The sequence below is a fragment of the Pseudochaenichthys georgianus genome, chromosome 23, assembly GCF_902827115.2.
Source record: "Pseudochaenichthys georgianus chromosome 23, fPseGeo1.2, whole genome shotgun sequence".
In the NCBI taxonomy this organism is placed as follows: domain Eukaryota; kingdom Metazoa; phylum Chordata; class Actinopteri; order Perciformes; family Channichthyidae; genus Pseudochaenichthys; species Pseudochaenichthys georgianus.
The window spans coordinates 12604765-12628543 of NC_047525.1; the positions used below are offsets into that span (position 1 = coordinate 12604765).

Genomic DNA, 23779 nt, shown 5'->3' on the forward strand with positions numbered 1-23779 from the left:
GCAAACCAACTTGGTAATGAACCTGATATTGAATCCGATTGAGAAGTGAAAATGTTGCCATATTCAATCCCAAATATCCCAAAACGGATACAGAGTATATTCGACAAGCAACCCTTATGCCTATTTTATGTTGCTTATGTTGGCTTTTTACAAAAGAAAATCTCGAGCAAGCATCCTATGTGGTGATGACGATTTATTATACCAAACAAAGATTTGAAGACATTTGTGTGTTTGTATGCACCACATATACCAAAGCAAATTCCTTCTATGTGTAAACCGATTCTGATTCCGATTTCTTCAAAGAACCCTTGGAAGTATCTCAGGACCACCTGGAGCATTGCGTGATGAATGTTTTTCTTTAATTGTATACCAACGACGCACTTCTCTTCATTTCCATCTCCTTTAGATCTGAGTGGCTGTCGGTGAGTGTGGAGGAAGCATCTAAAGACACACGGCAGCAGGCGTTGTTCAAAGGTAAGTCTCTGTTGTGTTTGTTCCAATATAAACATGACGCTAATATCTACGGTGGAAGTTCTCCTAATCAGTTTCAAGCCAATGTAAGCATCTTTGCTCCTTCTGCAACTTTTATTTTCCACATCTCAACTCCATTCCTTTTGTTGAAATAGGATTCTACTATGAAATTCTTTATATTAATAACTTCTTTATTGTTTTATAGTTTTCTCACATTTCCTAATGTAACACTAGTTTCCCCATGTCGACGATGTAAGTTTCTCTTAAAACTATTCAACTGTTGTCTTGCACTGACGTGATGGTGTTCATGTTTTATGTTACATTGAGAACTTTAATGGTCCATAAAATGTTTTGTACCCAGTGGAGAAACTTGTACGGTGCATTTCAAAATGCAGTAAAGTAAAATGACAGCTTTGTGGTGGCATTTGAATATTATATTTTATATTCTAAGGATATATTCCTCAGAACGTAGGCATACCTATTTTAAACGGTGTGCCACATGCTTTTCTTCACAATCCATTTGGATAAAAATGCAGCGGCACGTGTGGGAAAAGTTATTTTCTCTTCGTGGAGTTACTGAAGCTTCTTAATTGCTTATTTAGCTACTTTGATTAAAGCTTACTTGACTGGAACATCCTCAGCCCAAACGCAGAGTTTACAGTAAACCCAGAAAGAGGCTCACGCTGTGAATATATGAATACAAATGAGCAAGTCTACTTTAACCCTAAAGCACAATGCTGCTGCTGCTCTGTGGACTAATGCTCTGTCAAAGAGAGTGTTTCTACCTGTCCAATGCATTTCGGTTGAATAATATCTTATTGATTTTCACCTAATCTCAGAGGGAAATACAATCACCGTACAATACATCCACCTGTCATAGTACAAGCCGTGTTATCAGGATACAAAAAAAGATGAATCATTTGGCGTCTGGGACTCTGATGGCTACTGTTTCTCAGGCTGAATACTAATTTACTGAGGCGGTGTGAGTGATTCTGGCCTTGCTAAATCCTGTTTTATTTTGTGAGCGTGGAGCTCAGCCTCCTCCAGGCCTGTGAAGGTGGAGGACGGAGCCGACTGGGGACCCAGAGAGCGGTCCAATTTTTCATCCTTATTGCCTGTGACATATCCAAAGTGGGAAAGTGCTATCCACGGAGAGACAGAGGAAGGGGAAAAGTGAGACGCTCGCAGCTCAGATGGACTGGGAGAAGTGTATTTCTTCTTCCTCCTTCTGTAGTCCCCAATTGTCTTTGCTTAAACAATGCAATTCACCAGGGCAGGCGAGGTTAAACTAAGAGTCCCAGGGTTCCTCACTCGTGTTAGTTTAGCCAGAGAATACACGTGGGTTTGAAGCTGACAAACAGAGAATAAAGAGTCTGTTAGTGTCTTACTCCATGACACTGACTGAAGTCACCCTCTAACCCCGTCTTTACAATGGCTTTCTACAGGCTTCAGCTTCCATCAAATAGCATTTGTTCTCCTGGGGATGCCCATTGACTTGTGATACTTATAAAACTATCTGTGTAAGGTGTGCAATTGAAACATCTCAAGTATAATCCAATACCAAATGCCGTATTGTATTTAAAAAATAATAATACAAATCTGAATCACCTTATTCTTTACAGCACTCAAATATACAATAATATACATATTTTGAAGAACTTATTTTCAATGGATTATTTTGTTTACAAATGCACATGTATATACTATTGCCTTTTTTTAAGTAAAGTTGTAATTATAGCTTGATTTTGCTTTTTGGTGTGGTTACTACTTCTGTAATTTTATGCTGTAATTCCGATCCTGTGCGTCTGGTAAATCATGATTTTGATCAGGTCCTTGAATACCAGTCTTAAAAATTGTTTTTGTGTCCTCGTGAAAGAAGGAATCAAGTGTCTTGAGATCTGTTTTTTTAGGAGTAGGTAGTGATGGGAGGGCCATGAAAGGCACTCTCAAGGTGACTCTCTTTAGGGGGGTGTGACATCAGACAGCGTTTGTGACTGGGAAATGTTCCCGTACATAGATTCCCCCCACCCCACCCTACTTTGCTTTCATTCTCACGGCTAAGATTAAGATCTCTTGTTGTAATTATTGTTCTGTGAGGCGGCCTAATTCTGCCGAGTCGATAGCATCGCAGCCGTCAGGTGCCATAGCAGATATCTGGCAGCAGCTCCTCATGTCCTCTCCATGTTCCAGTGGGCTGCAGTGGAAGGTAATGGCAATGATATGTGATACACGTCTGCTGATCGACTGGCTTCTGGAGAGCTGCCAATCCACCCGCTTCCCGCCAGTTAGCGCAGAAAAGATGATGAAAACAACTGAAAAGAGACAACAAAAATAAAAGGACAACCCCGGCGTGGCTGACATTTTAAACACCTAGTGCACAATAAAGGCATCAATCATTCCGCACAAGAAACATATGGCTGTCCGCTTTCCCCCCCAAACACAGGTGGTAGACAGACAGTGTCAATTCTGCCTAATGAGCAAGTGGGCTGCCATGTTCTGTATGCTATGTTTGGCACAGAAATATACACGTCCAACTAGACTTACTTCATTAGCACGCAGACAGAAAATGATTGAGATTTAATACAATATGATATTGGTAATACTATGTTGTCAGATCAACTCTGATATTTTTCTTGAATCAGAGCAGTTCCATTTGCAACTAAGGAATATACTAATGTTATTAGATATCTGTCAGTCATTGTGAATAGGTTGCTAATGTACACCCCTGTAATTATGTTGTGTGATGTCTGTTGTTTTGATGTGTAACCAATGTGCTGCAGGTCTCCCTTGAAAAAGAGATCGTTGATCTCAATGGGATTTTCACCTGGTTAAAGAAAGGCTACAAACAAACAATCAAAGGACAAATAAGACAAGAAACAAGACATTTAACATACAATTCAAAACATTTTCGAGACACTTTAATGACATTTGATCTAGGAATGAACTAGGATTACCGGTGCACAACATGAGATTAACTTTATTTAATTGTGGAACTTTGTATCTCCAATTTGATGTTTACAATTCATAGTTTGGGCTCAAAGACGATGATAATATATGTGTACTGTATGGTAGAGTTGATTAATAGAGTCTCTCGAAGGGTTGACCCATTTTTGAGCAGATTTTCATTTTGCTGGAGCAGTTTTGACATTTATACGATTGCAATACTGAAGAACACTCAAAGTGACCTATCAAAGAAGTGATATGTAAAAACAAGCCAATATCTTTTCAAATGTGAGGATTGGCTACTTTTATTTGTCTTACGCCAGAGAATAAACTCTACCCCCCGGTCATCACTACCAATAGCAAAGCATGTATTTCCAAGAGGAACTACCAGCTTGAGACTCTGATGTGTTTCCTTCACTCGGCAGCAGAGTAGTATCACTCATCTAGCTTCCTGCAAAGAGGTGAGTTCAGATAAGAGAGGCCTTTATTATAAAGCTTGAATGAATCAAAGGGAATGAAAAGAGGGAGAAGTAAATGAATGACCTAAGTGTGTAGAAATGACAGTAAATGAATCACATTACTGGTTAATAATAAGGCTAATATCACTTGCTAACAGTGTAGGTCTGTGTCAGCGGGGATGCTGTGTGTTGAGTGTGTAGGTGAGTGCGATGTCACATGTCAGTGTGCATGTGTGTTTGCACGGCTGCTCGTGCAGGATGTAGGAAGGTTTGGGATGCTATCTTCCTTCTGCAGCTCCTGAATGTTCTCAACTGCTGCATGTTAATGGTGGGTGACTGTCACACAGCGCAAGGTTGAGCAATAAATGAATTTAAAGTAACACACTCTAAGCTTTGCAGGATGCATTTAGTACCTCCTATATTAACCAGGGACGGTTACCTCACTGAAATGCATTAATAGATAGAGTTGTGATTAATTTGCTTCCATTTCTCTACAATTAAAGGTAATTAATTGACTGCACGCTCCCTATTCTCCCTCCTTATTAGCTTTATGGTTATTTTAATGGATGCTTTGCATTATCATGCTGGTCATTTAGATGTGCAGTGGATGTGAGATTACATTTCTGCGTGTGAGTTGCTGTTGGCGTGTTTACTGTGTATGTCAGTTTGGAGGAGCGAGTGATATCCAATGGTGGATCGTGACTTCCCTCCCCGTGTGGGAGTGCTGCTACTCCCACATCTCTCTCTCTCTCTCTCTCTCTCTCTCTCTCTGTGTCTCACTTTCTTCTCTCCAAATCCACTGGTCTTTAACCTCAGCTCATTTCTCACTTAACCACAAACCTACTCCGAGGCACAACTTCCATCCACTAAAGAAATGGTAAGTTAGCCGTGTGATTGATGCCTGATGCAAGTTCCACTTCAGAAAAGCTCATTTCCGTCATGCATTGAACCGTAAAGCACGCAGCTTGATCTCTGCAGTGCTGGCATTATACTGCTGTGACCGGGTTAACAACATACTGTACCTTGAGCACTCACACTGGCATGGCGTTTTCCATAATGTGCGATAAGAATTGCACGAGGTATGTTTTATGTTAATGGTGGGTGACTTAACTGAGAAGTACATACGTTGCATTATGCATGTGATACCTTCTCATGATTTCAATTTATATGCTAAAGCTGTGAGGGTAACCGCACAACAGGTGAGGCTTTCTGATGACAAACACTTTCTGCAACTTCTGATATTCCTCTCTCCGACCTCTGAGCTCTGTGTGTCTGGCCAGTAACGGGGTTGCTAAGGTAATTTAATTACCAGACCCTCTACGAGCAAGGGTAATTACTGCTCACAAAATCCCCACTAATCTCCCCCCTGAGTCCCCGACACACACTCGGGCCGGGGCTCTAACGGGCAGTGCTGACTTCCTGATCCCGTCCCACGAAGGGACCTTCCAAAAAACACAATGCTGTTCCTGTCAGCACCAAGATGCTCCGTAGTGTCTGGATCTGTGTTGAGATGTGTACTCTGCATACTGTACTGCGTGTGTCTCCTTCACTACAGAGGGCTCCAGTCATCAGTCCCAATACATTCCTCTCACGTTGCTCTCTCCACCTCATGTGTGGGACTCGAGGGGACTCTCAGGTCGAAAAGGCCACTCGTCTCTCCATCAGAATGTCGTAATTGTCACGGCTGCAATGAATGAGACGTGACCTCTGTGAGGGAGAAGAGGAGGAGGAGGAGATAAAGGATGATGCCTGCTGGGTTTATGTTAAGTTGAAAGTAATTAACAATAATGAAGTCAGCTTATGAAGCCTGGGTGTGCATGTGTGTCGCATGCTTTGTAAAGATCCACACTGTACATTGTGTGTGCATGTAATACCTTCCAGCGACCACGCATTTCACTACAGGGTGGATATTCATTTGGGGACACATTCATCGATATTTTCTAATTATGTATCAATAGGTGGCAGGTTATCACAAAAACACTTGTTGAGTTTCTTTTTAAACGAGTCTCCAGAGACCTTCACATCCTGTTTAATGCAAGAAACAGCCAAATGATTGAGTTGATATATATTTTCCAATAACAAGATCCAATGATGGACCCGCAACATATTCCATGACATCAAATGCACACCACAATAATGTATTTTTCCTCTGCCCCCTTTGTACCCTCAGATGCCAGCCCAACATCTGTGTGACATCAATGGGGTGGGCAAGTGTTAGTGACCCCAGCAGGTGTTGTGTCCTGGATGTCTGTGTGTGCGTGTACAGTACGTGCAGCATGCCGGTCATTGAGAGGAACCGGGTGGTGGTGAAAGGAGCACCTGTGTGTATTGAGTTCTCTGAATAGCTCCATATTTGAACAGCCACTTAACCACCGATAAAGCTGTAAGTGGTTCATGGCAGCATCCTGGGGAGAGCAGGAGACTCAACGAGAGCGTCGGCTGTAAATAGGGCTACTCTCCTACATTTGGTGGTGCATTTCTCTGTCTGGTGGCCCAAATCTATACGTGAAATGAAGGGGGGGGGAACACATCATGATTTTTACAACCCGATGCCACAAAAGGTAGTGACATATAGTATATGCAAAGACTGATACGAAGTTAGACAAGGGATAGTCATTTTGTAAATCACAGCCAAGTGTGCAGAGTGATTGGTGAAAGTGTGTTCAGTATTTCCGTGGTGCATATTGGTTTCACATGTGTGCGCACACACACACACACACACACACACACACACACACACACACACACACACACACACACACACACACACACACACACACACACACACACACACACACACACCCACACACACAGATCAAATGACATTAAGGCATTTGATTCATGAGCATTTGAGTTACACTTTGTCAAATACTTGAAACAGACTTTTTTTAATAAGTAGTAGTAGTAAAATCGACACCTCGATGACCTTTGCTAGCCCGTAACTTACAGAGTTCGAATAAACTCAATGGTCGTCATTGAGCAACATTTTCTTAAATGTTTCCTTTTTATTTTCTCTGGATCTACTTTTAAGGAGAAAAAAGATAAGTCCAAACCAGATGCACCAAACATCTGTGACTGTCCACCCATGGACCTTGTTTTTCAGGCATGATGGGCAATCTTTTCAGGAAATATCGCCTGTTCCTTTGCACACTGTACATACGGTATACTGCGTTGAACGCATATAAAGATACACTCACAACTCTTTGGTATTGAGAAATGAAAATGACAAAGGACGTCATTGATTCGCATTGTTGTCCACATGTTATACCATTTAGATTTAATAATATGTGTTTATTTAATGCAAAGACAAGAGTTTGTGTAGTTGCGGAGATGAGTGACAATTGCTACTTCCTGTTGTATAACCCCTCTCTTAGTGGTTGAATAAGTACAGTTATTTTCAGTGTGCAAAGGTGCCCATTCAAATGCTCCTGACATTTGGGAAATTGTCCTTTTTGTTCCCTCCCTTTACTTCACCGCCTTTTTCCTCTAAATGCCAGCCCACCCTATTCATTCCTCTTTTCCGCCCGTTGATCCCTCTCCCCCATTTCCTTTATGCTCCATCCGGCTTCCCCTGACAGGCTCCACGTATCACAGAGTTGCTTTTGTTACATTCTCTGTTCATATGCCATGTCCATTTCTATTGAAAGGGCATGACAGTTTTTTCACATGGCTTAAAAAGTGTTGACTTCTCCTGGATGGAAAAAGTTTTTTTAAAACATAAAGTACTCATGCAACATTATAAAACATATTTCTCGTCATTGTGACAGTGTAATCGTTTATTTATTTTATCAATGGTTAATAAAGTCAATCATCATTTCCATGTGTCATGTGTCAATCAAACCACCATTTTCTGACACCTTTTTGTATTGATGACATTTGAGTTTTCTTTCTAAATAATTCAGGCACAAATTCTAGCAAAACAAAACTGCTCTTTTTATTAAACTAAACGGCAAATCCCAAGATACGAGATATACAAAAAGACTGAGAATGAAATGGATTCTAGTACAGTGTGCGCCATCACTCTCAAGGTTTCTGTTTTATTACCGAATGATTCCCTCTAGCAGCAAAGAGACATTTTACAATCATATTCTCTTGGTTATTTATGAATGCTGTGTTAACATACACAGATAAGTGCTGGACCTTTGCAGCTCAGTGACGTCCGCTGAAGGCTATCATCTGCAACCCGAGAAACAGTTCAGTTATTAGCGATTTACAGCCGCCTTCATTTCTTCTGTTTAGAAAGCCATTACTCTGAAAACAACAACTTCCTAAGCTGTTCACTCTTTCTCAGAGACAGTGTTTGGCCAATGCTATAATGCATCTTCCTGCCAGTTTACATTTGCAAGGGAGAACAGCTGAGAGGTGTTCCATTTTCAGCCCCTAAGCTGTGATAGTGGATAGCCTCTGCAGTGGGGTAGTGTGTATTTGGCAAACTTTGTTTAAATAGTATTCTCCACAGCAAACTGGCCTGCTCTTCACAGCAAGGTCACCCTTATTTCTCTCACCATTAGGGTCGAACAGTAAGACTCCTTGGCCACAAATCCGCACTGGCCACAAATCCGCACTGGCCACATCACCTAACCCAGCAATTCATCCCCCTGTGGTCACAGAGCACACACAGCACACACAGCACACACAGCTCACACAGCACACACAGCACACACAGCACACACAGCACCAGTGAAGAAAGGCTGTTGTCCAGAGCAGCTGACTGAGCAGAGAGCAGGCAGGGTGTTAGTTGCTAATCATTAACACAGACTGCCTGTTTGCTTTGCCTCTGCCCAGCTAAATGTCTGTTAGCTTTTACGTGTGTGTGTGTGTGTGTGTGTGTGTGTGTGTGTGTGTGTGTGTGTGTGTGTGTGTGTGTGTGTGTGTGTGTGTGTGTGTGTGTGTGTGTGTGTGTGTGTGTGTGTGTGTGTGTGTGTGTGTGTGTGTGTGTGTGTGTGTGTGTGTGTGTGTGTGTGTGTGTGTGTGTGTGTGTGTGTGTGTGTGTGTGTGTGTGTGTGTGTGTGTGTGTGTGTGTGTGTGTGTGGTCAACAGGGCCTCACTGCCCTTTATTTACCCGCTAGCTCTCTCTGTAGACACACATGTGTACATACCATACACACATGTAACATCTGTCCACGCCCGCGGCTGTGAGTCCCTCTGAGTTACACTTTGCTGCAGACTTCCTGTTCTCTCGCAGCTCACACATTAGCGTAGAAGACAGATGTATCGTAGAGGAGAAAATGCCAACTGTTCACTTGCCTCATCATGAATCCGTAGACAAAACGAGCAGACACAAAGAACTCGGTCGGACATGCTCCGATCAATTGGATTTGATTAAAATACTTCTGCATGTCATGCCAATAAAGCACCATTAAATAACCTAACCTCCATCAAGTTACTCCACCGTTTGGCCGGTTCTTTCCGCTGCCTCTCCACCTTTGCCTCTGCATCTGCTGCCCCCTCTCTGGGACACCTAAGGGGCCACATCTGGACAGGCAGAGAGTCTGAGGGGACGCCATGCAGCTCCTCCTGGCAGTGCATTAGCATACACTTACTCTGGGAATGCCCTTCACTATCTGTCTGAAGAAAGGGACGTGAGCAGCATCAAAGACACCAGCGGGACCCGAGGAGAGACGGGAATAGATGGAGTGAGACAGAAGGACGGGGGGAAGATTTAAATGACACTTATTCATCAATCACACCATCTGATGTTATACGGCTTTCACAGTGGACTTATCTAAGAGGGAATACTGTCTGAAATGTTCCACTAAACACAAGTCAGTTTGCGAATGCACATCTTATAACAACTTCAATTGATATTTATTTTCACGGAGCGGGAGTTGAAGGAGAATGTCAGAAAATAGTGAGCTGAGAGATTGGGGAGGTGTGCATTTTGTCTGACAGAAGAAGGGCAAGCAAGGATGAGATAGAGGAAGAGAGAACTTGGGGGAGGGGGCTGGAGAAGGAGGGCGGGAAGAGAGGAGGCGAGTGTCACAGAGAGAGAGAGAGAGGCAGGGAACAGCGAGCAGCTCGTTGTCGGAGCTGTTGACTGGGTGCTCGAGTGTGTGATCGCGAGTGCTTCTTGAGCCGCTGTGTGTGTGTGAGAAAATAAAAGGAGGACACTGCTTGTTTTTTAAAAAGCCTTTTTGTTTCTTCTTTAAGTGTCTCATCGAGCTCCCTCGGTGAAAGCAGAACTTGTGTGAACCCCTTCCGGGGATTGTTAAGAAGGACAGCGTGCTGCCAGGTAAGAGACAAACAAACAACAACAGAGGATAGCACTGTGGTGGTGATGACAACATGGTTACAGTCACATGAGAGCTCTTGGTGTTGCTGCTGCTTTGAAATGTCATGGTTGAAATGGAGCTGCTTTTGTGTGTGTGCACGTGTGTGGCTCGCAGGAAGCTGGACTGTAATTGTGACAGGAAGAGTCATTATGGAGGAGGTGTACTGTACTGTGTTTCTGACTGCAGCTCATCCAGCATGGCAGATGTCGGAGCATATCAGATTTACAATGACAGGGTTAGTGGAGAGGAAGAACATCACATTTCAGAGATCAGATCACATTTGGAGAGAGAGTGAAAAGACACACATGTGCAACAGTTCCTTCCCTTCATATAGTGATGGTTAAACATCTTCATAGAGATGACGAAGATCGTGTTTTGTACAGTAGTGGAAAACTGGTAGCAATTTTGGTTTGTGGGAAATCCAATGTGTGCGTGTCCACCTTTGTGAACGCGTCCTGGCTGGTCGTGGCTCCACAGCTGATGGGATCCGTGGCATTAGCTCCAGAGTGTCAGCTTCTCCTCGGGCTCAGCATGGCAGCAGTAAAGTGTGTGGAAAGAGAAAGAAAACATTCCGTATTAGTTGTGTCTATAGCAAGGCTTCCTATCCATGGGCTTGCTTTCTTTGTCATCTCAGAAGAAGTTAGACAGTAATGGAATCACTGCGCTGTTTGTCATGTCCTCTTTGTCATCTGTTATCTCTCCCTCTCTCTGGAGTGTACTTCTCTCAGATTCAGCCGAAATGAACTCGTCCATCTCTTCCTCTCCATTCATGCACGCTGACGGACAGTAGTGAACACAGTCTACAGGTCCAGAGGCTGAACAAAAGCTTCTCTGTCCCGAATAACATTTGCCCTTTTCTTTTTTCTTCTTCTCTCATTTGGGAACATGAAAGAGGTGGTGCATTGTGGGGCTTCAAATAGCCCCTGTTTATTTGATCCCGTTGTCTCGAGCTGGAACCAGCTATGAAAGCCAACAGGCGGCTCAATCTTTTCAAACGCAAAACTAATTCAGTTGGATTTCAGTCCCATTTTGACTTCATTTGTCCACCGCCTTCCCAGTCCTTTATTCTCCTAAAAGGTTCATTGAATCCTATTCACATCCACCGCACAATGTTCCAAGGCTCCATTGCAAGTGTATTTCTACATCCCATAGTGGACCTGAACAATATACACCTTTCGTATTGTTACCATTAGATTGAGAGTGTAAAATAAGTCATTTACGTAATCATAATGCATTCATTTGTCTTGAAGGACACATCCTTTTATTGTTACACAGTTTGCTCACTGGCCTTGTCGTGTGATTCAACAACTGCTCTGTGTGTGTGTGTGTGTGTGTGTGTGTGTGTGTGTGTGTGTGTGTGTGTGTGTGTGTGTGTGTGTGTGTGTGTGTGTGTGTGTGTGTGTGTGTGTGTGTGTGTGTGTGTGTGTGTGTGTGTGTGTGTGTGTGTGTGTGTGTGTGTGTGTGTGTGTGTGTGTGTGTGTGTGTGTGTGTGTGTGTGTGTGCAGCTGTGAGATTTCCCATTGCGTTAATAAGTGTCTCCATTCACACGGCCCATTGACACAATGTTTTGTTCATCTAACGGGTGGAAAGCCTTGAGTGACACATGCTCTACGGTGCTGTACCATCACCAAGTTAAAACGCTGTAATCTAGGAAATACGTTGACCTTCACACAACCTTGCAGTGTTACAGTGGCTGTTTGGTTAGGTATTAGGGGTGGTGACAGTTGAGAGTAATGACAACTCTCATATGTCTTATAGAAGAGAAAGGGAAGGATTGAAGTGTATTGACTTTATATCTGTTATATCTTTTGTTATTTATTTTCTAAATGCACTTGCTTTTCTTTCATGTAAGTGACCGGATCACTCCATCCACACACGTTACAGTTCTCCTGCCCAGGAAGCTCCTTCCAGTCCGTTAGATGCAGTCCGCGTTCTCCGTGACTCATTGTCTCATTCACTCTGATTGGCTGTCTTTCTCACTCGGGGGGGAAAGACAGGACGCAGAGTGCTTGGCCTCTCGTGAGCAGGGTTCAGCCGTTCTGTTTCACACAACATCCCTCTCAATGCTCATTCACAATGTGCAGGTTTGAATGCCAAAACACAGGCATAAAGTCAGGGTGAAAAGGGTTGGGGGAATTCTTTTGATCTCTCTCTTTTGTGTCCGTATGCAACTGCCTGTGACATTCCCACAGTTCATCAAAACACTCATCCAGCCCCAACCACAGTCGTGTCTTATATCCATCTGTATGCAGGCCTCCTTACAGCACTCCCCTTCTTTGTTGATGACGCTGTCACATGTGACAGCTTTGGAGGAAACAGGTCGTGGAGCTCCTGCCTGCTGAGACATGTTTGCCTCTGACAGACGGACCCGGCAGAGACCAGGTCCAATCTGCTCCGCCCAGTAACCCTGCCAAGAAAAAAAATCATATTTTCCCCCCAGTGGGCAAAGCCTCTGTGCTCACGCCACGCAGCGCTGTTTCAGAACCATGGACAGCGCTCCCGCTCAGAGGGGAGAAGTGGACACAAGCAGAGGAAGGAGCAGTTCAGCACCACCTCTTGTGGACAGCACCAGGAATGAGTCTTGGACCTTGAAATAAGTCAGCCATTCTACTTCCAGGTTTTTTCATCTCGAAATAAATGGTTTTTCACATGTGGTTAGAATCTTGAAAACAAGTAAATGTCTGTGGTATGTAACGAAGGCTGAAGAGATTCTCATGTTTTGTTATATATCATGAAATATGTCAGTAAATATCCGAATGAAAACATTTTGTGAATGTCTAAAGCCTCAATGTGGCTCAGGTCAGTTGCTAACAAGTGGCTTGATAAGACACATCATCAAATACAAATCCAGCTCACAGAGTCAAGGCAGATACAGTACATGACGACTGATAGATCCATCCTTGTGTGTGCAGATATTCATATGGCGATTAGATAATATACCAAGGGGTTTTACATTTTGGTTGCAGAAGGCATTGTTGCTGATAGGAGCAGGCAAAGCAGTGTTTGAATATGTATCAGTTTGAATCTATTTGTGTTTACGAACCAACACTGACTGTCAGTCGAGTTTGCGGGCAACAGTGTTCCGCCAGGTAGCCAGAATATCAAAGCTTACTGACAGGATGTGTGCTTGCCTTCCACAGTGCATGCAGTTCACTGGAGCGTAACGCCTCTGTTTGCTGGCAGTCAGGTATACAGTACCCATTTATATCTGCGCTTTAAATACTCTGTAGACATGGCACGAAAAACTACAAAACTATTATTAAAATGTGTATTGAAGGCAGTCAGCTGACAGGTATACGTTTTATTTATTTCTACTATAAAAAAGGACTTTCTAATGGAAATTCTGTTTTGGAGAAAACCTCTCTCTCTGTCCCGACTCCAGATTCAGCAACTGTTCTCCATTCTAAAATGTCTCTGCTTTTCCCTGCTCAGCAGCAGTGCTTTCTACCCAAGACGAACCCATTCCCATAGCAACATGCTTCATTTCACACTAGAAATCATTGGGAGTCAGTTATGGCTTTGAAGAACCGTGATTTGAATGCATGGTTTTAGTATGTACATACGTGCAAAGCATGCTAAGATCATAGTCTATGATAAGACATATTGTACACTCATCGATACGATAACGTTTTTTTAGTTATCTGGGGCTGTGTGTGCTGCAGCTGGTTGCAAGTCACCCGGTTTCAATGAATTGGATGTATCTTTCATCTTGTGTGTAATAACGGTTAACACAGTAAGAGAGTGTGAAATCCGACGTGTTATTTCTGTACAGGCTGTTGGATGAAAGCGCACTGTACACTGCTCTCTGATCAGCGGTGATGGCGCTCACAGGAAGTCTTGATTGTAGCCACGTCATTAACACACTTAGAGGAGCTGGAAAGATAAATGGCTGCTTCTGTTCATGCATGTTCCCTAGCACACACACACACACACACACACACACACACACACACACACACACACACACACACACACACACACGCACACGCACACACACACCGACATGCAAAAAAAGGCTCAGCATGACATTGATTTTGTGCCTCGCTGCATGTCCCCCAAGTACAGAGGGTCTCCGGCCCCCTCCCACAGAAACACTAAGAGCTGCACAAGTCTCACCCTGAGGCTTCTGTTATCACCACCTGTCACTCCTCTCTCTCTTCTGCACCCCCATACACATGCCCCCTAATTGAGAGGGCTAATAACCAAGCGGGGTCATTTGTATATGTACGCATTAGCATAATTGAATAGGCATGAGTTAAGTGTTTTCCGCTGGTGTGTTAATAACATGGTCTGAGAAAGCACATGCATGTGTTCGCCTGTTTGTTAGGCTTGCGATGTCATGACTTGGGAGGCATCCATCCGTTCAGTCTCCTCCTCTCTGTCCTGCCTCCATTTCTTCCCTTAACTGTCAGCGCCAGAAATCTAAGGTGTGGTTATTATGTCCTTGGCTGTGTGTTGGCCAGAGCTAATAAACGGGGCTCTGTACCAGTTTGAGAACAGGCATATGTGGCCGCTTCGACAGCTTTCAGACTGCTGGACAGTGAACATTTCTCTGAGTCAACCACACAGGGAATGTTCCCCTCTGAGCTGCCCACAGAGGTTTCTTCTGCATCTGCTAGTTCCTCTTCAAGTCCTCCCTCCATCATTAAACCCTGCTCCCTGCAGATGAGCCCTTATGGCAGGAGGTGGGGCACATGAAGAGTTGAGTGCCTCACGGGAAGAGAGGGATCAATGTAGCAGGGTGGCGAGGATATCATTTCCATCTCGGTACGCCGCGGCTGTCGTCCTTGTCACTTCGATGTGTAAATCAGGGTGCTGTCTGCTGCGACCTGAGCGGAGAGAGGAGCAGCTTTGTGCCTCCTCCTAACGGCACAGAAGAGACCTCTGTGTACAGAGAGCTGACAGCGCCTTGAAAGTGCACATTCTTTACAGCACTCAGTGGAAACTTGAAAATAGCACACATCAAACATATTTAACTGTTGCATAGCAACAACCTAGTTTTGTCAGTAGTTGAAGCATCAAGCAAAGCCTTGTTTTGTGTTAGACAGAATGTGAGATAAAGGTAATAGAAAGGTGTGGGAAAAGGATAAGAACTATGAACATCACTTTCATTAGTTTCATGATCATAACATATTGAACTGAATCCTGTCTTCTATTATACCCAATGTGCCCAATGTCTTCCTTTGCTTCACCTGGAAGGACGTTTTTCAAGATCCAAAGTCATTGATGCAAAAGTTTCAGCCTTTAAACCGATCAAAGTTTAAATGAATGGAAAGACATTTCTACGATATCATTCCCTGGGTCAGACGGATGATGAGCAGAAAAGATCCCTACTTTTTGATAAAATCACATCAAAGTTCAAATTGAGATTATTTAAAGACAAGAAAAGTTTGTACGGAATATAAACCCATTAACCAGCCCACAGGATGCTAGCACTGTGGAGACTTTTGTGGACACACAAAACAAACTGTTCCTCTGAACTGACCTTCATGTTTGGTGAACAAAAACCAATTTCCACTTGTTGCCCTCCTCTTTTGTTGGTTACTGTTGCTCAGAATCTTAGATGTTCCCTGTAACATCAAGGACAAACCAAAGTCTTTGTCTTGCACTCACGCTGCAAGTGTTTCTAAAGAATGTGATTTCCAGCGGTTCCCTTTTTCTATGTCCCAGGGCTGGTGGTGTCACTATCTCTCCGTAACCTTCCAGTCAATCCTGGTTTGCTGCAATGAAAGGATCCATCATGTTAAAAGGCTTTCACAGGAAGAGGCCAGGGGGTTATCTTCAAATCAGGCATCTTCTCCAAACTCTGTCCTTTGGTGCATCGACAGGCCCTGAAGGAGAGCAGGCTCGCTAAATGGAGGGCTAATCTCTGCTCTTACACGTCCACTCAGGAGTGTATTATCAGCTGGCAGTGGTTCTCAAACTTTTTTCAATAATGTACCCCCTTTGAAAAAAAAATTCAGCCAAGTACCCCCTGATCAGCACAACAACAATTTGTTAGGGACAACATGCCTATATCAAGAGGTACAGCACAGTGCTGCACCATCGGTGTCTGATTTATTAAAACAACAACATTGTAACTGAGAAACACTTGAATGCTACATTTCAAATGTTTACAATCCATCACTAAATTCATGGCAAACCAGTTTTAACATCATGCAATAACAATGAGACGACATTAGTTTCATTGAACTGATATTTTTAATAAGTTGTACTTACAATGTAGTGAAACATGGGCTTGTGCTTCACTGAGGACCTTTGTCATTCTGACAGGGAGGCCACTGCAGTTATTACACTTCACGTTTTGAAATATGTATAACTCTGTTAATATAAAACCCACACTGCTCAAACTTCGTTACTTTTCCTAAAATTGGTATATTTATTTATTTATTTTGGGGCGTGGGGAATGACGAGAAAAAAATATATGAGCATTTTATGAGCATGGGATTTTAACCCCTCATATAAACATATGCATAATGCTGCGCTATACTTTGCGGCCACACGCCGTTGTCAAGCAACGCTTATTGTTTAGGTGTCCTTTGATAAGCAGGCAGTCATATAATTAACAAGAACTAGCTAGATAGATTTAGACATAGACGCGAGTGAAGTCTAACCGGACACGAGAGAGAGATCAGAGAGCCGATCAGCTGCTGCTGACGGAGAACACGCAGCTCTGCATGATCACAGCTCCGTCCGCTGTGACGGATCGTTGAGCCGAGCAAAATACACTAAGAGTTAGACCTAACACACTTAGCTAGTTAGTCTACTCTGGAACTAGCTAAACTAGTTATAAATATATTTATTCTTTACTGTCGGGTCACTCATTACAGGTTCAGCGAGCTGCACGAGACTGACGGGCTGTCAGGAGAGAGAGAGGAAAAGAGAGCACCCCGTTTATTTTTCCCATTTTATTATCCAGAATTACTGTAAACCTTTGAATAAAGTAGTTAATCTACTATTAGTAGTTTGTGTAAATGCATTAATTATGTTTTTTTTTTTCATTAAAATAAAATAAATCTCACGTACCCCCTGCAATACTCCAACGTACCCCTAGGGGTCCGCGTACCCCCATTTGAGAACCACTGAGCTAGCCCATGGAGAAGACCCACTATGGCCAAAACACACTTACATGGCTTGCACAGAAATAATTAAACACCCATGCAAATGAGCACTGCACTCATGTGCAAAGCTGGGATTCATGACTGCAAGTCTGAGGAAGAAAGAAGCGGCGGATACATTTGACAGCTTTTCAAGTGTCTTCCTGCTCGCGGGTCATGCACAGTGCTCCGTGTGTGAGCGTAAACTCACCTTTTACCCTGCATAAGTTTGGTGAGGACTTGCACAGAAGCAAGGTTTGAAAGCCTGATGAAATGCAATCAGTGCCTCCCCCCCCCCCACCCCCACTTGCCCATAACACATGCACTTTGTGATGAAAGCCAGGATGAAGTCGCAGAGACATAAAAGGGTAATGTTAAAGCAGTTCTATTCCACTTTCTTCATTCCTTTATGTCTCCGCCCGATTTCACATCACCTGCTCTCAGATCAGAGGAGGAAGGTGGAGGTGTGTGTTTGTGCGGAGATATAGCGATGTGTGAGATGACTGTGATTAACGGCACTGAGCTGATGCATTATTCATCTGTCATCACCTTCACCCTCCGCCAGAAGTCGTGACTGAGTTTTCTTTGGGGGTGTAGCGAGTTGTTCCTGTACATTTGAAGCCAAAATCTGCTCTTCCAGCAAACATATGGTGTTAATCATCGTCTATCATCTCTCACACGGTTCATTGTGTGTTAAAGAGCCTCTGACACGAGTTCCCCCATCATCCAAACCCATCAATTTGAGTAAATATTGTCCCCTTGAAAATTGTTACTGAACTCATTTTGGATATTTGTACTTTGATAACCATTAATCTGCCTTCAATGTTGACCATTTTCTGGATCTTCTCGGGGATTCTTCAAGTCCCGCCACATTATGTGTGACGTCATTGCGGGCACAGCGCTCCAGCTGCACCGTCCAGGATCCCAGCATCTGCATGTAAACCTTTATATATATACAGTCAGATGTAAACGCACGACGGCGCACACAGCAGCAAGCTCAGACAGCGATGACAGGTTAATGTTGAACGTGTCTGAGAGCTCATATGAGGCTGAAGGATCGGTTTATGTTGTATCTGTTAGAAGTTTAGGAATGAGGTGCGTCAATATGGGCGATCATATGGTCATGTAGCCAGTGGTGGAATGGGACTACAAATCATCCCGGGACTCTCGACCGGCCCACTTCGGTACCGCTAGTAAATTGTCAACGGGGGGAGTGGGGGGTGTGCTAGGCAAGGCAAGGCTAGTGACTTATCCGACCGGTCCACTTCGGTACCGGCCCATCGGGATTCAGCCCAGCCCACGTAAACTGTCAACGGGGGGAGCCTCGCTGCGGGGAAACGGTGGACCTCGTGTCCCGATCGGATTGGGAATAATAATAATAATAATCCGTGCATTTTATCCATTAATTTCCCCAACATTGTGGTAAAAAAAACACACGTTTAATCCATGTTGTTGGTGTACTACTACTACAAAAAGCATCGGTTTGTTTTCTCATCAGGAAATGCAGACCGGCTTCAAACAAACGATCATTTAATGTATCATATGTTCGCCCGAATTAACGTGAAAGCACTAATAAATGTAGTTTCATCCACTTTAGTTTACAACTACAAAAAGAATCGATTTTGTTTTTATATCACATCCGACGGGAGGAAATTCAGCAGCTCTCACTACCGATTTTTAATCCTAATTTGATCATCATCATCATCACCACCACGATCATTTATGTTTATGTCGCCGAATTGACATGAAAGCACTGACACATATGAATATACTGTAGTCAACTTCATTAAAACGTTATTAACGTGCCTAATCTCAGTAATTCACCATTTCTACGCATACAACACACTGTGTCCGTGTTTGGCTCTCTCGCCGCACAGTGAAGCGTTCCCGCAATTGACGTCACTTCCGGCTTCCCCCAAAACTTCAAAATGATTGAAGGAATTTCCCCGCGATGTTTGAAATTATTGATATTTATTGAACGGTATCGCAACTTCAGCAGAAATATTTGTTGTTCTTACAATGGGCTGACTGTTGGTGTTAGGAATGCTTATGTAATTAGTCACTTTATCTCTATACAGTATTTTGATATCCATATTCGTTTTCACATCTCTTTATATCTTGTTTGCTGATTTAGGATTTGATTGAGTGAGTGATTAAACATTTGAATTGAAAAAGCAACCCTAAACTGTTTTGCAAGCATTGGCTGGTTCCTGCTTTAGCGATGACAGCGGTCACCTTGGGCTATGCGTAGTAATGGGCTTTTGATTGAAAGAATGATTACTGGTTTCTTTTCTCAAATTGAACATGGACACCATAGTTTATTGTAATCCCACACACACCTTCTTGCTGCCTGAAATGCTCACTAGAGAACCAGAAATATAAAAGAAATGGCTGAAAGACAATTTCCATTTTCTCCTGTTCAAAACTTCTGAGTCTTCAATGAAACAATGATGTTTGCGATCTGATCATAATGCCCCGAAGGAAATAATGGAGTTCACATACAGGGTCTTAGTCAAAAACGTTTAAAAAAAATGGACTGTGATTTGTTGAAAAGAATACAACACAATTGTCATTCAAAGAGCTTATTTGGGGTCGTGAAGAGATAATTCATTGTCCGTTCATCATTATAGCACAAATTGTTATTATGTCTAAAGGAGGCCACTCCTACAAGGTGCCGCATGCTGATTTACATGTAATGGACATTTTTCAAATTAGTTTTGTCAAACAATCACTGAAAATGTGGCATGTATCATAAGTGACAATATGAATACAACACAGACACTGGCAAGGAAAGGGAAACGAGGGTGCAGGAGGTCAGTGTTTAACAACGGCTCTGTAATTGGAAACACAATGTGAAGTCAGTCACGTTATACCCATCTGAAGAAAGGAGAGTGGATTGTGTGGGGAGCTGAGGTTTAATAGCTGTGAGTGAAAGCACCCTGTCAGTATTAAGTCAGACTAGATTTCTCACAGGTTAGAAGGTTCACAAATACAATACCAGTCAATGTAAATACACAAATAATATTGAGTTATGCCCCAGCTCTTTAGCTTCCATATCCTTTAGTCATAAGGGCTCCTTGATGAGGCTTTAAATCCCTCATTTTGGTTAAGAAAAATCCTTTTGTTCGCAGGCATGCGTTATCTTAGCCATGCTGTTTCTGCAGCTGTCTATATTTACGTAATTTAGCCAAATTCTGTTTGTGTTTACAGTATTAAGAAACGTGGCATGAAACGAGTGAAAGAGCATGCGAATGCACCAGTTTGATCAGTGACAGCTTCTCAGCTCCTCTCCAGTGCACGGCTCTTACCCCTCCTGCATTTCTCCCTTTGGTCTATCAATCACTCCAGCCAGCATCACGGTCTAGTAAGCTTGAATGGCACTAAGCAGGGAATCTAACCTTAGAGACGCAGTGTGGTGCCAGCCAGCTCATTCAGAAATACATCCACTTTTCTTATTCGTTTGACCACTTTATACAGTAAATTGGCTTAAATGTAGACGGACAAATGCAACTAAAGTAGAAGTGAAACATTTATAAATATATAGATGTAGGTTTACAGGGACTTTCAAACCTCCTCATTAACCCCTGTACTGATTTAATTGATTACATTCTGTTTCCTTTGATGTGTGGCTTTAAAAAGAACGCTTGAAACGGCAGCAAACTGAGATCTATCTTCCTTGTTGAGGACGGTCATCGTGCTGGTCAAGGACCTTCCTAGTCAGGTCATTTCGCTCTTAAAAACTCAGACTCTTCTGAGCTTTTAATGCTCACCGGGCACCACTCTAATTGATTACCACATTGATGTTCATTCATCCAGGCCTCTCTGTTTGTCCCTGAGCATCCAGGAGACATCCTATCATGTCTGTGTGCGCATTATTATAACTCTCGCACAGAAACTGAGCTGCATCCTCTCCTGTCACAGCGCTCAGAGTCTTTTGTTGTACGCACGTGTACATTGAGCGTTGTTTGTGGCCTCGAGGCTGCACTGTTCAAGCTGATGGGGGGGGTCAAGGGTTCAGGGTCGACCCTCGGTTGCATTTCCGCGTAAATGAGCGACCTGGACACTGTCCCTCTAATGATTAAATGCATCATGTTGCTTTCATCCCGTCAGTGTGCTTTACCAAATTCTTCCTCTGCACGCCGCTCTTGGATGACAGGAGAATAATGGGTGTTTGGGTCCATAACTGATGACTTTTTAACCAGGAGGTAATTACAATTAATTTCTGACTACACATCTAGATTAGATTGTTTTATGCCTCAGTATCAGCTGTAGTTTGTGTTTTCAGACCAATTCTTTGGAATGCAATCTAATACTTTCATATTTGGCGCTCACTTTGGCTCAAAGAGGAATGTGAGTCAACGGACAAGGTCACTTTGACCTTAAGAAACAGGTTTTTGTCATTACCTCAATAATTCATATTGTACCTGTAATGATGATGTGAGAACTGCAACACCTCTTCCACGCAGACTGAAAAGCCACCTGTCTGCACCTTTGCCAAAAAGTATATAATACCAAAACTCACTTTTGTACGTAAGCACTTATAAATGTGTGTTCCGATTTGAAGCCAATGCAGGAGCACTCACAATGGCTTATTGAAATCTAATGCACTTGCAGGATTCTTGCTTTTTGAGTTTGAATCTTCAGGGTTACAGTAAATGACTGATTGTAAGTTGGTTTGGATTTAAGCGTCAGCTGACTGAAATGTACTGGAATGTAACTTGACTGGTTGCGAAGACGACGTGCAACTTCAAGGAAGCAATTCCATTCCATTCTTCGGTTCATTGAAATGTGTGAACAAGGAATGTCTTTAGAGGGTAATAAACAGGAAGGCTATCCACGTTGATACGCTGCTATAAATTAGAGCTGCGACAGGCTTTCATTTAGTCAAGTTAGTACCTGTTTGCCAAGGGAATGCAGGAGGACGGAAGGAACGGAAAGGAAGAGTAGATACCGATGACAGAAAGGAGACAAAGAGAGGATGGAGAGGTGTGAAACAAACGTTCCACTCAGAAGCTTTCTGCAGCTCGCAGATGGCTGTCCTCTCTCTTCATCTCCTCTTCACAGCATTGTTTCCATCTCTCTGGACCACTCTCCAAGAAACATGAGAGAGTCCCCTCAGACTTCCCAGCCCTTCACACAGTACACACTGGTCGTATTGTGGGCGGCAGAATGTTTCTTTTTTCTTCAGCCAGAAGAGATTCTCACAAAACGTTGTCCTGTTTATAAAATGTACATATTGATGAATAAAGTTAGGGATACCATACCAGGTCAATTCCACCATGATATGAAATGATCACCCTGCTCTGCAGCTTTCATATGCGTTAGTCATTAGCACTTCTTGAAGAGGCGTTAACTAAATAAATTGCATATTTTTGGTTATTTAAATGCTTTGTTCCGGCCTACATTTGCCATAGTAGCCATGCTGTGTCTGCAGCTGTCTATATTACTCTAAGTTGGCCAAAATGGGCTTGATTGAAAGCAGATTCGATCTGTTTAGTTGTTGTTAGGAAACATGTGGCATAAATTGGTGGAAATGGCGGGACTAAGGTACTCTAACCCCCTGATCCCACCAGAAGCGTCTGCTCTGCGCTGCGACCGCGCCGCACTGCGACCACGCCGCACTGCGACCGCGCCGCACTGCGACCGCGCCGCACTGCGACCTCCTCCTGCGTCATAACCCACCAGGCGTGTTTCAAAACGTTGCGGAAGCGGAGCGTCGTGTGTGCAGCCTCGCAGTTGTTGGATGAACGTTCCACTTCCTGCCTGCACTGCGCCGCGTCAAAAATAGGATTCATCCTATATTTTAGAAATTCCTTGCGGCGAGGAGCTTCTGGGACGCTTCGAGCCGCGGCGCAGCGCGGCGCGGCGCAGCGGGTCTGGTGGAATAGCACCCATTGACTAGAGTGGCCGCGATCGCTAAAAACGCCGCAGACGCTCCGGATTAGGGTGGGGGTAACATGATTCAGTTTGGAGTCTGTCCTGCAGTATGTCCTCACTTCAGCAGTTGTTACAGCCTGTTCTTTCCCAAATATTCTTTCAGACATTAATAATCATTGTGCAATTATAAAAATAAATGACCGGCAAGCTGTTCTCCCTTCCACCTCCAGGCTGACGGCAAGAGAACAGAATTCAAATGTATCAACGTTTTCTGATAGGAGTGTTATTTATTATATTTAATATATTCACTGTGTCTGAGACAATTTAAAGCCAAGAACTTTGATTCAACTATTACATTGAACCAAATCACACAGTCCTTTCAAATTTTATTAATTTCCTGACACCCTAAGAGTATTGATTATTCCTCTCTGAATCAGCACTGCACCTTTTTATTTGTGAAATACTAGCTCTGTGTTAACTAGAGTAAGCGACAGGTTGTACAGTATGAATGCCAAACTTGTAGGGCTGTCCCGAATACCATTTTTTCGGGCTCGGATATTCGGTAGTAATCAGATTTTCTTCTTTTTTTTTTCAAAAAAATGTCATAACACGCTCCGAGACACCTGACAACACGCTGTTAAGCAGAAGCGCAGAAAGAGCA

The 23779-nt window shown here is 43.2% G+C and overlaps 1 protein-coding gene across 4 annotated transcripts in view; it reads left to right on the forward strand.

Moving 5' to 3' along the window:
- The window catches only part of syt1a (synaptotagmin Ia), a 242837-nt gene that overhangs the window by 147229 nt on the left and 71829 nt on the right, over positions 1 to 23779 (forward strand). For 2 of the 4 annotated variants that reach the window (XM_034074674.2, XM_034074673.2), the window contains exon 3: positions 407 to 474. The gene's annotated coding sequence lies outside the window, so the exon portion shown is untranslated. Of the gene's footprint in view, positions 1 to 406; positions 475 to 9844; positions 10105 to 23779 lie in introns of those variants that run through there. The other 2 variants (XM_034074671.2, XM_034074675.2) reach the window with 2 other exon arrangements.